Raw genomic sequence first — 15,686 nt, forward strand, 5'->3', positions numbered from 1 at the left:
CTGCCATTTCGAGAGCCCAATTGACACTCATAGTTTAAAGAAATGTGTTTGCCCATCCTACTTTGTGGAATTTCACCACATGCGCTTTTGACCAAAATACCAAATTGAACTCAAGTGAAGCCAACACGCACAACCCCCCCCCCCCCCCACACACACACACACACACACACACACACAAATGTTGATATGAACATAAAAGAGCCGCATGCGGTTCGGGAGTTGCGGCTTGGCCAAACCTGTACTATACAACTTTATTTGTATAAAATTTTCACAACAGCTGTCACACAAACAAAGCGGGAAAAACCGAAGACGTGCGTGTTCCGCCCACGCTGGATTTATTTGCACCTTTGAAAAGACACCGTATTGCCGCAGATGTGGCAAAGAGTACTTTTGGGCATCTGAGACGGAAGGATGTCCAAAGCATCACGTCACCTGCTCTGGTAGGCATGGTGGTGGGACGTTGAGGTCAACCGCTTTGGGGTTGGCTGAATCTTTGATCGCAGGATGCCACACACTTGAAGACAGAAGCAGAGCTAAATGCAAAATGTACTCACCGGTGACTCCAATTTTTTTCCCCCCTGAAGAAACAGCTGGACGGGTGGCCCCGGCTGGCCAGTGGGACTCTTGTTATTCTGACCCTTTTTAGTGCGCGTTTGGGGCAACAACCGTTTTTTGTGGCGCTCTCTTCTGGTTCAAAAGTGCCCTGCATGTGAATTTGCTTTTCCTGCCTTCTGATTGGATGAGCGCCGGTGTGACGCGGTGCCTCTGTCACCGTGGCGGGGGGTATACGTTGGCATCGGAGCGTCTGCCAACGTCTGAGACCGGCTGGCAGTGTATCGGAGGTGTCGAGTGCGGTGCCGCTGGAGCTCACTCACCAGCTGGTGTTAGGGCCACAGAATGAAGGCCAAGGAGAAGAATAGAAAGAGAAACAGAAACTTCTCCTCCAATTGTTTGATTTGTCTCTTCTGAGCTTCGATGAATTCTTTCAGCTCTTTGTTCCTCTAGGACGGACAAATGGAAAGTGGCATTCAAAAGCCAGTAAGCGTGCAAGTAAGTGCCGGGCTGGCTTTGGGCCCTTACCTGTTGCGCGCTGTGCAGCAGATCCATTCTCTCTTGGAGGATGCAAGCGTCGCGCTCCCTCAACTCGCACATCAGGGCTCGCTTCCATTGGTCCACGGCGCTCCTAAGCTCTTCTCTCTGATCCGCCGTCAGCACGTCATTCACGCCAGCGTGGCTGGCTTTTTCGCCGTCCGTGGCGGGGCAGTCCCGCTGCGGTAGCGCCTCGTACAACATGGCCTCCAGCTCCAGGATCCTCTGGGCCGCAATCCTCGTCCATCAGTGGTCCGGCGGGAGATTTGAGGGCGGCTTACCTTATGAGCCTGGTCCATGGAACACTTCCTGAAGTCCAACTCTTCATCCAGGTAGCCCTTCTGCTTGCAGAACATATCCTAGCACAGCTCAAGGTCAGAATTGTTGGGGCACATTGCCGGAGTTCCCCTTGGCTGATGTCGCGTGTCTGTCTACCTTCTCACTTTCAATGTCCAACATCTTCTGTTGAAGTGCTGACTTGGTCACTTTGATGTATTCTAACCACTGAGGAAAGGCTGCTGTCACATAAGCAGAATGCGAGAGCGTGCGTGGACGTGCGCGTTACCTTCTCGGCTAGGGTGAGAAGGGTCCTGGCGTGAATCACGACCACCTGCTCCTCGTTGGTGAGATTCTGCAAGAGCCCAAAGGCACAGCGTCAACAAGCTTCTTTCAGCGCAAAGCCTTCCAAAAGTCACATTTGAGCCGCCGAGTCTCGTGGAGTGCGAACATAAGGAGTTCGACATACACTTACGGCGTTATAGCCCAGGATGTCCAGCTTCTTCATCAGATCACTGATGACGATGTCCGGGGGAAAGGCGCAAGGAGCAATGTAAGGTGTTCTGGGACCTCGGGTTAAGGTTAGGGTTGCAAGGGACGCCTTACGTACGCTCACGCCCTCGGCCTCGCAGTAGATCTGCAAAGGGCTGAGGCCGTCTGGGAAACGGACTTGCAGAAACTTCAAGACGGGGGAGCGCCACTCCCTCTCCTGAAAGGCAGAGGCATGCATCCGTCCGTCCGTCCGTCCGTCCGTCCGTCCGTCCGTCCGTCACATCTCTGGCCTCAACACGCTTGTGCGAGTCTTCCCACCTCCAGCTCCAGGATGCGGAACTCAAGCAGTTCGTTTTGGTCTCGGATATCCTGGATGTGCTCTTTCAGACGCGCTTCTTCCGCCTCCATCCGCCTGACCTGAAAAGACAGTCAGACCTCATCTGCGGGGCTTCCCGACAGGTGTGACGCCAGGCGACTCCGCCCAGCGCCTTTCTTTCCGTCACCTTTTCGGCCAACTGCTGATTGCTCTGACGCAGCAGCTGCTTCTCCTCCACCCACTTGACATTCTAGAAGAGACAAACGCGTGGACAGCTTTGGAATGTTGTGTCATTTTCATCCACAAATTCTTTGGTTGACTGGAAAATGGCATTTGCTTTTCTCCGCATTTTCCCAGCCACGTTCGGGGGGGGGGGGGGGGGTTGGTCCAGTAATGCCAGACGGATGAGTGACTGAAGAATGTAGCTATTTTGTCTGAGAAAAAGGTGTGCTCATTGATGAGCTTACCTGTCCTTGTTGCTTCAGCGCTGACTCCAGATCTGCTACTCTGCTTTGATAGTGACCCATTTCTACCATCAGCTTTTCTCTGGTCTGAAAGGAGGAGGAGGGAGGCTCCTCCTCCTCCTTTCAGACCAGAGAACACCCGAGGCTGGGTGAGAACGGGGAGGCTGCGACCCGGCCGGGGGTTGCGGGAAGGGGCGCCACCTTGATCTCCTTCTCGGCGTCGTAGTCCCCTTCGCTGGTCTGGGCTAGCAGAGCGTAGGCTCGTTGCAGCGCTTGATATTCTTGCGTCAGCTGGCGGTAGCGAAGCTCCGCCTCTTCATGCACACACCAATGCAACACAGCACTAGTACCAGAATCAGTCAGACCGGCGACAAAGCACCCGCGACGCAAAGACGAGTCCGATTCCAGGCTGAAGAGGAATGTTTGGTGCCAATACGCTGGCAGAAATGGCGGGCTACCTCTTCGGGTTCCGTGTCGGGGGTTCTGTCGGTGTGAAAAGACAAGGACGATCCGTCCGGGTCCACCAACACGTCTTCGTCGTAGCCGTAAAATGTTTCGATGACCTGCGGGCGCGGAAGCAAACATCTCTCTGAACAAACTGAAGCGACACCTCACGATGAATCGACGAGAGGAACGATAGCGAGAAAAAGGCCATTTCATCTTGCGCAACACCAAGCAGCCGCAAACAAACAGACTCACCTTGCAGGACCTCACGCTTTGTTCCTCCTCAGAGATTCTCGACGTCGGTATCGTAGCAGCAAATCTCTCTCCTGTCGACACAAATAATCCGCCTTTGAGATTCTTTGGATGCAAAGGGAACGAACGTCTCCGGCGCAGAAACAAACGCGACTCACAATGACATTTCTGACATGAGCTCCTGTCTCCAGAGCCTGAAAAACACGTCACCGGCGATGATTGGAGGGACGCTCGTCTTTTCCAAAAGTGACAACTACAGGGTGTGTCAGGGTTTTCCAGATTATCTTTATCGTATCATTGTGTTGCTTTGACTTTGACTGCGACCTGTAATAAATAATATTATTTATCCCTTATTTATCCCTATCGCTTATCCCTTCCTACACAAAGTCGTAAAACACCCCTTGCTATGTTTTGACTAGAGGTCAAGGGCTTCCTCTATTCAATCCACTCTTACACCCACCCTGTTTCTCTTAATTAAAATGCTCGTGCAGGAGCCGAGAGTCAGACTTCATTCGTACAACGGATGGACTCTCCACCTGCAGGTGTCCAAAAGAACTTACTTGTCTCCCGTGTGGTTCTTGCAAAATAAGTTGGAGCGAGCGCAACTCTAACAGGGTGCATTTTGCCACTAGCTGCCTACGGACAATGACGTCGCGCTCGCGGCTCATGGTTGACGGGCTGAGCAGCCGGGCAAGTCCGTCGTTTTCAGCGCACAGCGAGTGGCAAAGGCGCTGACAAAACGGGAGCTTTGAGCTGCTGAAAACGGCAAAACAAGTCTAAAGCGTGTTCAAACGCGTGCGCACAATGCTCCTGCTTGAAAGGTCGGAATTTAAGGGGCCAATTTTTTGGATGGCGGCCGCCGGCCAAGCTTTGGACGGAAAAGGTTTCCTGGCGACAGCGAGCGAGCGCGGCGCTGCCGTACGTGCACCGAGTCGCCTGCCTGAAGACCTTGGACAAGTCGTCGATGATGTGCCGCTGCTCCACAACTTGAAGGAACTCCATTTCACCGTCCTGCTGGCCGCAACCGCGGTCCAGGTCATTGAGCGAACTAGGCCTTCTCTGTGGAACACAAATGCAGTGGACTCTGTTGGCACGCCGCCGTTGTCCGCGTCGACTTACCAAGCTTGCCATCTCCTCGTTCTCCTGGGTGACAAAGCGCACTTTGTTTTCAAGGCGACACAGCACCAGCGAGAGTTCTTCATTCTTCCTGCTCAGGCGTTTGTTTTTGTACAGGAGTGGCAGAAACTGGCTTTCTGTTTCTCTCAGTCGCTTTAGCTGCAAGCATGAAGTGCGGGATGTGAAAGACGCACAACACGCGGGCCAGAACGTATCCATTCCTTTTGCATCGGTTTGAACGGAATCGTGGCTTTGGCTCCCAATAAAAGACATCTACCAGGCAACCGACTCGCCGCGCCGCTCAACTAATAAGCAAGCGCAATGGGTGCCTCGCTGGATGGCGCGCATCAAACGTAGCGCAAACCTTCAAGCGTGCCGTCAATAAATTACCAGTTCATTGCGCTCTTCAGAAAGCAGGGCGTTTCGATCCTCCAGTTTCCTGATGACTGCGCTGAGCTCAGCGATTTTCAGATGAAACCGTCGCGTGTCCCGATCCTCCTGAGACTGAAAACGCCCCGCAACACACACACACAAGCACTCGTTCAAAGTTCAAAACTGTTTTTGTGCTACCTTCCTCCAGCAACGAACTAAGTCATGCGTACTGCAAGTGTGTGATGAGGTGGCTTACGCAATGAAGAGGATTGCTAGTAGCGGCGTTGACCCCACTTCCAGGGTAGTTTAGGCCCGCCCTTTGGGAATCCCTCAGGGCAGCGATCTGCTGCTCGGCAGCCTGAGTCTGCAGCTGAAGGCGGTGGACGTGGCCGGCCCCAGGGCTTCATCCAAAACACTAACCGCTCTGTCTTTCAGCTTGATCTCATCCGTCTGGATGTACAAACGGGGAGCGCTCAGGCAGGCGGGCAAACTCATTTGCCAGAATTGTGACAAAAACAAAGAGAGCAACCGGCCAATTTTTTTCTTGAATCGACTAGAACACCTTTGCTGTGACAAAAGCGAAGCGAGCAACCGGACATTTTCTTCTTGTGAAATAGAATAGAATAGAATGCCTTAGGTGTCATTGCACTGCAGGTATACAACGAAATTGGGAACATAGCCACGCACCGCGCATCTGATCAGTCCTACCAGTCGGCGGATCTCCCTCTCGCAGTCTCTCTTGGTTCGGCTCAGCTCCTCCCGATGCTGGTGATGAGCCGATCGGAGCTCGGCCGCTCGGGACTGCCAGGCCTGCTGGGCCGCTGCCAGGGCTTCTTCCGCGCTCCTGGTGGAGGCGACACCGCTCGGTCTCCCGACACCGCCGCGTCTCCCGACACCGCCGCGTCTCCTCCACCTCCGCCAGCAAAGCGCCCCCCCTCCTCACCTGAGCAGACATTGCGCCACACCGGGCCGTTGAGACCGCAACGGAGCGCCGCGACGCTTACTGGGGACAAGCTACACAATACGGTAGCGGCCGCATCGAAGCCCGACGTGGCGTGCGGATAGTCAGACACGGATAGAGCGGATCACCTTGTCCATGGAGCCGTCCCTCAGGCTGAGGACCAAGGCATTCAGTCGCTGGATCTCTCCATCTTTGATTTTGATCACTCTCATCAGCTCCATTTCATGCTGCCGCAGTAATGTCTCCCTGGTAATGGCTAACTCTTTCTGCTTCTCCTCATGGAGTTTGCTTTTGAGTTCCGTCATGGCGGCGGTGGCACGGTGGTGCTCCGCCCGCAGGTCCTGACTTCTCTCTCTCTCCAGACAGCTGACCTGACATGACTTAGACTTAGACTTAGACAAACTTTATTGTCATCTTGTCTGCACATGGTGCATACAAAACGAAATTCCGTTGCATACGTCTTACAACAAAGTAGTGATATTGCAGTTGAATAGAAGTAACATATCCTATGAAAATATATATATATACATATAATATATATATATATATATATATATATTAAAAATAAGTATAAAGTGCAGCAGTGATAATTATGCAATAGTGCAAGTAGGCAAAACAGTATTCAAGAGTGCAGAGGAATGCTAAACCATGTATTAAACTTCTATTTAAAGGGTTTATACAAGTTCAGTAAAGTTGGTAGTGCGAGATAGTGCAAGATAGAGGTCCGTAGTGTCATAAAGTACAGTTCTGTGAATGTGTGATGCAGAGTTCAGTTTAGAGCTCAACAGTTCTAGTGTTCAACAGTCTGATGACAGCAGGGAAAAAGCTGTTGCAGAACCTGGTGGACCTGCAGCGGATGCTGCAAACCTCTTCCCAGAGGGCAGCAGGGAGAACAGTCCATGGTGGGGGTGTGATGGGTCATTGATGATGTTACGGGCACGGGACATGCAGCGCTGAGATGAAATGTCCTGAATGGAGGGAAGAGGAGCCCCTATGATCCTCTCTGCTGTCCTCACCACTCTCCTCACGTTCTTCCAATCGGAGGCGGTGCAGCCTCCACACCACACAGAGAGACAGCTTGTCAGAATGCTCTCTATGGTGCTCCTGTAGAACGTCCTCATGATGGGTGGGGGCAGGTGGGCTCTCCTCATCCTCCGCAGGAAGTACAAGCGCTTCTGTGCCCTCTTGACCAGTGCCGTAGTGTTCATAGTCCAGGTGAGGTCTTCTGTGATGTGGACCCCCAGGAATTTGGTGCTGCTGACCACCTCCGCAGCTGAGCTGTTGATGATCAGTGGAGCGTGGTGAGGCTGTTTTTTCCTGAAGTCGGCGATGATCTCCTTCATCTTCTCCTCATTCAGGATCAGGCTGTTTTCTCTGCACCAGCCCACCAGCTGCTCCACCTCCTCTCTGTAGTCCAGGTCGTTGTTGTCTCTGATGAGCCCCACCACCGTTGTGTCGTCTGCTGACTTCACGATGTGATTGGTGGTGAACCTGAGGACGCAGTCGTGTGTCATCAGGGTGCACAGCAGGGGGCTCAGGACGCAGCCCTGAAGGGAGCCTGTGCTGAGGGTGATGACATCAGAGGTGTTCTGTCCGACCCGGACTGACTGAGGTCTGTTGGTGAGGAAGTCTAGCAGCCAGTTGCGAAGGGGGGTGTTGAAGCCCAGGTGTTCCAATTTTCCTACCAGATGCTGTGGGATGATGGTGTTAAACGCTGAGCTGAAGTCCAGGAACAGCCTCCGCACATGCGTGTTCTTCTCCTCCAGGTGAGCCAGGCTCAGGTGAAGAACGGAGGAGATGGCTTCCTGAGTGGAGCGGTTTTGCCGGTCGGCAAACTGGAACGGGTCAAATAATAGGGGGAGTCTGGAAACGATGTGACCTTTAAGCAGCCTTTCGAAGCACTTCATCATAACCGGAGTCAGTGCAACAGGCCGGTAATCATTAAATGAGGTGATTTGAGGTTTCTTCGGCACCGGAATGATGGAGGCAGTCTTAAAGCATGCCGGCACTGTGGCTTGGCCCAGCGAGGTGTTAAAAATGTCTGTGATGACCCCAGCCAGATGACTTGCACATTCCCTGAACACACGCCCAGGAATGTTGTCCGGGCCAGGGGCCTTACAGGGGTTGACTCTCCTCAGGGTCTTCAACACATCGGCGGAGTCAAGGCAGAGTACCTCCTCTTCCTGATGGGGGACAGTTTTAACTGCTGGAGTGCCGTTTAGTGCCTCGAACCTCCCAAAGAAGTTATTTAGACCATTTAGAAAGTCAGCATCAACTACACCCACCGGGGGGGGGGGAGGGTGAGTTGTCGTCTGTAATCGCCCGTATGCCTTGCCACATACTCCTGATGTTTTTGACGTCGTGGAAACGATCCTGAAATTTTCGACTGCGGTCTCGCTTCGCTATTCTGATGGCACGGTTCAAGTTGGCTCTCGCTGTCCTCAGTGTCTCCTTGTCGCCAGACTTGAAGGCAGAGTTCCGCGCTCGTAGCGTTTGACGTACCTCCTCAGTCATCCAGGGTCGTTGGTTGCCCCGGGTGATGATATTCTTAGTGGTGCTGACGTCCTCGGTGCATTTGTTGATGTAGGCTGACACAGTCATGGCACACGCATGTCTAATCTACATCGGGAAAACTGGGAGGGAGGGAGGCAGGCAGGGAGGCAGGCAGGGAGGCAGGCAGGGAGGCAGGCAGTGTCTGTCTGTTGAGGTTTTCACCTTGTTCTTCTCCTGCTGAAGTTCTAACTGGACGTCCATCAGTTTGGTTCTCAGCTCGTCATTGGCGGCCTGAAGGGCGTCCGTTCGCTCCGCCTTGGCCCGCCCTGCCGGAGCTCGTTTGGACATCTCTTACTCGAGTCTCGCCCGGTCGTCAGTCAGAGATCACAACATTTGTACCTGGAGAGCACAAACGCAGCGCTGTTTTCCACTGGCTTCGAACTCAACTTCAATCGGTACCGTAACTTACAACATCATAAACATAGAACTAGCTTGACTTATTCATTGAATAAATGCATTTGGTTCTTCAAAACTGCATCACGCAACATAGCGTGACCGAGACGGCCGTTATCCACCTGCGTGAAGTTATTTGGTGAAATGAATGAGATGTTTAAGACACCATCGTTCTGTCTCTATGTAGATGAAGGGAAATAATCGATTGCTGAAGGTCCAAAGGTGTTGTGATAAACAAATAAACATATTAGTGATTAGTGACATATTTGTGATAAACATATTAGGCAGGATAATCACATATGTTAACGTGACTGCCCACACTGTATTTATTTATGGTTATTTGTTAAATCGAGTACTGTTAGACATGAAATAGGAAGTGTTTAACATAAATGGAAGACGAAAGGGGTACTCACCATTGTAGCTCCTGCTGGTCAATGATACGAGCCTCTTCTTGCAGTGGAAAACATACAGCCAACAAACACCGTGGAACCTAAAGGAATGAAATTAAACATTAACATTTAGCCTAAACCAACATTCACAGATACAACGCAACGCAAACTACACAAACGTAAATCTTTTTAAACACAATGAGTTGTACTTACCGTGTACGCTCTAGACGGTCCACTTGCAAGCAGAAAATAAAGATATTTCTGTTGATAATCGTCGTGTTTGTATCCGGTGTCTCGCTCAAGGCCATTGCGTCCACAGATTTGAATTTTGGCGAGAGTTCAGCCTATTGACGTCATTTCCGCGGTGTAATACCCGCATATCTGAAACGGCAAAGTTAAGAGTAGAGTTAAATAAAGTTTTTAGTCAACGCAATAATTTACAACCGTTGACCAGTCGAAATAATCGTCGAAATTTGGCGTCTGTGGCTGGAAGCAGACGCCGAGTTCGACATTCCTCCCAAACGCCACACTCCCTCGCTTTTCAGGGCTAAAAAAAACCAGTTGTAATTACCTTGTACGCTCTAGACGGTCAAGTTGCAAGCTGAAAACAAAAATATTTGCCTTGTAAGTCATCGTGTTACTAACCGCTGTGTCTTGTTTGCCAGAATTGCCGCTTTCCTACTTCCTGTTGCAAGCCACGCCCACGGATTATAATTTTGCCGTGAGTTCCGCATATTGACGTCATGTCCGCGTCACATGACTGCGACGTAATATTATCTAAAACTGTTTGTGCGGTATTGTGTTGTTCTGTGCGGTATTGTGTTATTCTGTGCGGCGTCGTGTTGTTCTGTGCGGCGTCGTGTTGTTCAGTGCGACGTCGTGTTGTTCAGTGCGGCATGGTGTTGTTCAGTGCGGCATGGTGTTGTTCAGTGCGGCATGGTGTTGTTCAGTGCGGCATAATGTTGTTCAGTGCGGCATAATGTTGTTCAGTGCGGCATGGTGTTGTTCAGTGCGGCATGGTGTTGTTCAGTGCGGCATGGTGTTGTTCAGTGCGGCATAATGTTGTTCAGTAAGCCATAATGTTGTTCAGTGCGGCATGGTGTTGTTCAGTGCGGGATGGTGTTGTTCAGTGCAGGATGGTGTTGTTCAGTGCGGCATGGTGTTGTTCAATGCGGCATGGTGTTGTTCAGTGCGGGATGGTGTTGTTCAGTGCAGGATGGTGTTGTTCAGTGCGGCATGGTGTTGTTCAATGCGGCATGGTGTTGTTCAATGCGGCATGGTGTTGTTCAGTGCGGCATGGTGTTGTTCAGTGCGGCATGGTGTTGTTCAGTGCGGCATGGTGTTGTTCAGTGCGGAATGGTGTTGTTCAGTGCGGCATGGTGTTGTTCAGTGTGGGATGGTGTTGTTCAATGCGGGATCGTGTTGTTCAGTACGGGGTGGTGTTGTTCAGTGCAGGATGGTGTTGTTCAGTGCAGGATGGTGTTGTTCAGTGCGGCATGGTGTTGTTCAATGCAGGATCGTGTTGTTCAGTGCAGCATGGTGTTGTTCAGTGCAGCATGGTGTTGTTCAGTGCGGCATGGTGTTGTTCAATGCGGCATGGTGTTGTTCAGTGCGGGATGGTGTTGTTCAGTGCGGCATGGTGTTTTTCAGTGCGGCATGGTGTTGTTCAGTGCAGCATGGTGTTGTTCAGTGCGGCATGGTGTTGTTCAGTGCGACATAATGTTGTTCAGTGCGGCATAATGTTGTTCAGTGCGGCATGGTGTTGTTCAGTGCGGCATGGTGTTGTTCAGTGCGGCATGGTGTTGTTCAGTGCGGCATGGTGTTGTTCAGTGCGGCATGGTGTTGTTCAGTGCAGGATGGTGTTGTTCAGTGCAGGATGGTGTTGTTCAATGCGGCATGGTGTTGTTCAGTGCGGGATGGTGTTGTTCAGTGCAGGATGGTGTTGTTCAGTGCGGCATGGTGTTGTTCAGTGCAGGATGGTGTTGTTCAATGCGGCATGGTGTTGTTCAGTGCAGGATGGTGTTGTTCAGTGCGGCATGGTGTTGTTCAATGCGGCATGGTGTTGTTCAATGCGGCATGGTGTTGTTCAGTGCGGCATGGTGTTGTTCAGTGCGGCATGGTGTTGTTCAGTGCAGCGTAATGTTGTTCAGTGCGGCATGGTGTTGTTCAGTGCGGAATGGTGTTGTTCAGTGCGGCATGGTGTTGTTCAGTGCGGGATGGTGTTGTTCAGTGCGGCATGGTGTTGCTCAGTGCGGCATGGTGTTGTTCAGTGCGGGATGGTGTTGTTCAGTGCGGCATGGTGTTGTTCAGTGCGGCATGGTGTTGTTCAGTGCGGCATGGTGTTGTTCAGTGCGGCATAATGTTGTTCAGTGCGCCATAATGTTGTTCAGTGCGGCATGGTGTTGTTCAGTGCGGCATGGTGTTGTTCATTTCGGCATAATGTTGTTCAGTGCGGCATAATGTTGTTTAGTGCGGCATGGTGTTGTTCAGTGCGGGATGGTGTTGTTCAGTGCGTTATAATGTTGTTCAGTGCGGCATGGTTTTGTTCAGTGCGGCATGGTGTTGTTCAGTGCGGCATGGTGTTGTTCAGTGCGGCATAATGTTGTTCAGTGCGGCATAATGTTGTTCAGTGCGGGATGGTGTTGTTCAGTGCGGGATGGTGTTGTTCAGTGCGGCATGGTGTTCAATGCGGAATGGTGTTGTTCAGTGCAGGATGGTGTTGTTCAGTGCGGCATGGTGTTGTTCAGTGCGGCATAATGTTGTTCAGTGCGGCATGGTGTTGTTCAGTGCGGCATGGTGTTGTTCAGTGCGGCATGGTGTTGTTCAGTGCGGCATGGTGTTGTTCAGTGCGGCATGGTGTTGTTCAGTGCGGCATGGTGTTGTTCAGTGCGGCATGGTGTTGTTCAGTGCGGCATAATGTTCAGTGAGGCATAATGTTGTTCAGTGCGGCATAATGTTGTTCAGTGCGGCATGGTGTTGTTCAGTGCGGGATGGTGTTGTTCAGTGCAGGATGGTGTTGTTCAGTGCAGGATGGTGTTGTTCAGTGCGGGATGGTGTCTTTCAGTGCGGCATGGTGTCGTTCAGTGCGGCATGGTGTCGTTCAGTGCGGCATGGTGTCTTTCAGTGCGGCATGGTGTCGTTCAGTGAGGCATGGTGTCTTTCAGTGCGGCATGGTGTCGTTCAGTGAGGCATGGTGTTGTTCAGTGCGGCATGGTGTTGTTTAGTGCGGCATGGTGTTGTTCAGTGCGGGATGGTGTTGTTCAGTGTGGCATGGTGTTCAGTGCGGCATGGTGTTGTTCAGTGCGGTATCGTGTTGTTCAGTGCGGTATCGTGTTTCTCAGTGCGGTATCGTGTTGTTCAGTGCAGTATCGTTGTGTTGTTCGTATTGTGTTGTGTTGTTCGTAATGTGTTGTGTTGTTCGTATTGTGTTGTGTTGTTCGTATTGTGTTGTGTTGTTCGTATTGTGTTGTGTTGTTCATATTGTGTTGTTCATATTGTGTTGAGTTGTTCGTATTGTGTTGTGTTGTTCGTATTGTGTTGCCTTTAACACTTAGCCTCTAACACTTAGCCTCTAACACTTAGCCTCTAGCATCTAGAAGGTAAATAAATAGGAAGGAAGGACTCACCGGTGACGTCTTCGCCCACGTCCAAGCGTTGTACTTTGTATTTTCATCCTTCTGACAGTGGAAAACATAGCCAACAAACACCGTGGAACCTAAACGAATGAAAGAAAACTATCATTTGGCCACAACCAACATTCACAGATACAACACAATGTGACGTGCGGGGTTGAGGTTAAAGGTTGAGTGAAGGGCCCTCGTTTTAAACTACTTTTTTGAAAAGGATTGGGAACAAGTAAGACGTATTTAATTTATTTAATGGGAAGTAGTAAGAGCTATTGAATTTAATCTATGTATTATATTCTATTGTATTGTATTCTGTTGTATTCTTTTGGATTGTATTCACACTAACCCCACTAAAACTTCAGCCCACAAAAACTCGCCTCTGGCGCCTAGCCTCTGGCACTTAGCCTCTAACACTTAGCCTTTAACACTTAGCCTTTAACACTTAGCCTTTAACACTTAGCCTTTAACACTTAGCCTTTAACACTTAGCCTAGAAGGTGAATAAATAGGGTTAAAGGTTGAGTGAAGGGCCCTCGTTTTAAACTACTGTTTTGAAAAGGAGTGGGAACAAGTAAGACGTATTTAATTTATTTAATGGGAAGTAGTAAGACTTATTAAATTTATTTAATCTACTTTTCTTCCCAGGCAAAATTTGATGTGCTGCAATTCCAAATTTCCAAAGTGAATGAAGGAATGAAGTCCTTTAAATTATGATTTTGTATAAATACTAGGCATTAACACAAAATCAACGGCACAAAATGGGCAGACTTTACTTGTTTGAAAAGGACTGGTTACAAGACAGACTTTTTTAATTTATTTAATGGGAAGAAGACTTAGTTTAATTGATCTATTTTTGTTCCCTGGCAAAATTCGATTTGCTGCAATTCCAAATTTCCAAAGTGAATGAAGGCAAGAAGTCGTTTAAATTATGATTTTGTTTAAATACTAGGCATGGACACAAAATCTACGGCACAAAATGGGCAGATTTTACTTGTTTGAAGAGGACTGGTTACAAGACAGACTTTTCTGATTTATTTATTGGGAAGAAGACTTATTTAGTTTATTTAATCTATTTTTGTTCCCTGGCAAAATTGGATTTGCTGAAACTGTATTTTGCCAAATCTTGCCTTGAGACCTGATAGGAAGTATTAAACGCTTAGTTAAATCAATACAAGTTGGTAATAAGAGCGAGTAATGTTGGTTGAACCGATGAATGAAGGTTGAAAGCAATTTAAATTATGACTTTGTATAAATACTAGATATTAACAGAACATCTACTGCGCAAAATGGGCAGAGTTTACTTGTTTGAGAAGGAGTGGTTTATTCAAAACTAAGATTTATGTAATCTGTTTGTTCCCAGGCAAAATTGGATGTGATGCAATTCCAAATTTCACCACATGATGGTGCCCAATTTTGACTTCATAGGACATATTAAACACTTAGCTTGTTATTATGTTCAAGGTAATCAGATTTGTTTATCATTCTAATGGCCTCTTCAAAACTATTCTGGATTACTACTTTGGATCTATTCTACATTACTTGGCAACAACATACTCTGTAACAGATTAGGCAGTATAATCACATATGTTAACTTGAGAGTGCCCACACTCAATCTACTTATCGTGATGTGTTAAATCAATTACTGTTAGACATTATTTGTCTGATAATCTACCAAATCTTTGAATTGAAGAATTTGTGATTTAATTAATAGCTTGTTCAGGGTAATCAGACTTGTATATAATTCTAATGGCCTTCTTTTGAAAACTATTCTGAATTACAACTTTGGATCTTATATTACTTTGCAACAATCTACTCGGTGACAGATTAGGCAGTATAATCACATATGTTAACTTCAGTGCCCACACTGTATTTATTTATGGTTATTTGTTAAATCAAGTACTGTTAGACATGAAATAGGAAGTGTTTAACATAAATGTTATGGCTACTCACCATTGTAGCTCGCTCCTGGTCAATGATACGAGCCTCTTCTTGCAGTGGAAAACTTGCAGCCAACAAACACCGTGGAACCTAAAGGAATGAAATTAAACATTAACATTTCGCCTCGACCAATTTTCACACGTACAACGCAACGCGCCTACACTTCTGCTATTACAAACGTAAATCTCCTTAAACACAATGAGTGTTACTTACCGTGTACGCTCTAGGCAAAATTGGATGTGATGCAATTCCAAATCTATCTGAAACGGCAGTTAAAAGTAGAGTTACATCAAGTTTTCTTTTTTAATCAACACAATCATTTACAACCGTTGACCAGAAAGAATCGTCGAAATTCGACGTCCCCCACAAACGCCACGCTCACTCGCTTTTCAGGGCAACAAAAGTACTTCTTTTTAAAAACGATGAGTTGTACTTACCGTGTACGCTCTGGACGGTCCAGTTGCAAGCAGAAAATAAAAATATTTCTCTTGTTAGTCGTATGTTACCATCCGCTGTGTCTTTGTCAACATCGCCGCCGTTTTCCTACTTCCTGCTGCGAGCCACGCCCACGGATTTAAATTTGGGCGGAAGCTCTTTCCATTGGCGTCGTTTTCGCGTATAGCAAATCCGATTGGTTGGGAAGGGGGCACGGTTATGCAGCCGAGGGGTCCTGTGATCGGTGGGATGTAAAGTAGGCGTCGACGTCACGTCCGCGTCACGTGACCACGACGTGGCAGACGTCATATAGCAACCGCTGTTTTGTTTAGTAGACTTACAGTTGTTATGCATTGACATAATGGCGCACACACCAAATAGATTTAAATAAATTAAATAATTCTTCTGCCCACTCTCTTTTAAACAAGTTAACTCTCCCCGCGGATTTGAATTCCGGCGAAAGTTACGCCCATCGACGTCACGTATGTCACGTGACCACGACGTGGCAGATGTCATATAGCAACCGCTGTTTTGTTTAGTAGATTTACAGTTGTTATGCATTGGCATAATG

General features: G+C 48.8%; 1 long non-coding RNA gene across 1 annotated transcript; it reads right to left on the reverse strand.

Moving 5' to 3' along the window:
* Positions 1–9,350: 9,350 nt before the first annotated feature.
* Positions 9,351–15,238, reverse strand: LOC125966138 (uncharacterized). The gene is made up of 6 exons (XR_011086404.1): positions 15,118–15,238; positions 14,894–14,940; positions 14,693–14,770; positions 12,744–12,832; positions 9,689–9,718; positions 9,351–9,498 (listed from the first exon to the last, which is right to left on the reverse strand). It is a non-coding gene; the product is annotated as an uncharacterized lncRNA (long non-coding RNA).
* Positions 15,239–15,686: the final 448 nt, after the last annotated feature.

Source organism: Syngnathus scovelli, unplaced genomic scaffold (genome assembly GCF_024217435.2).
Source record: "Syngnathus scovelli strain Florida unplaced genomic scaffold, RoL_Ssco_1.2 HiC_scaffold_32, whole genome shotgun sequence".
NCBI lineage: Eukaryota > Metazoa > Chordata > Actinopteri > Syngnathiformes > Syngnathidae > Syngnathus > Syngnathus scovelli.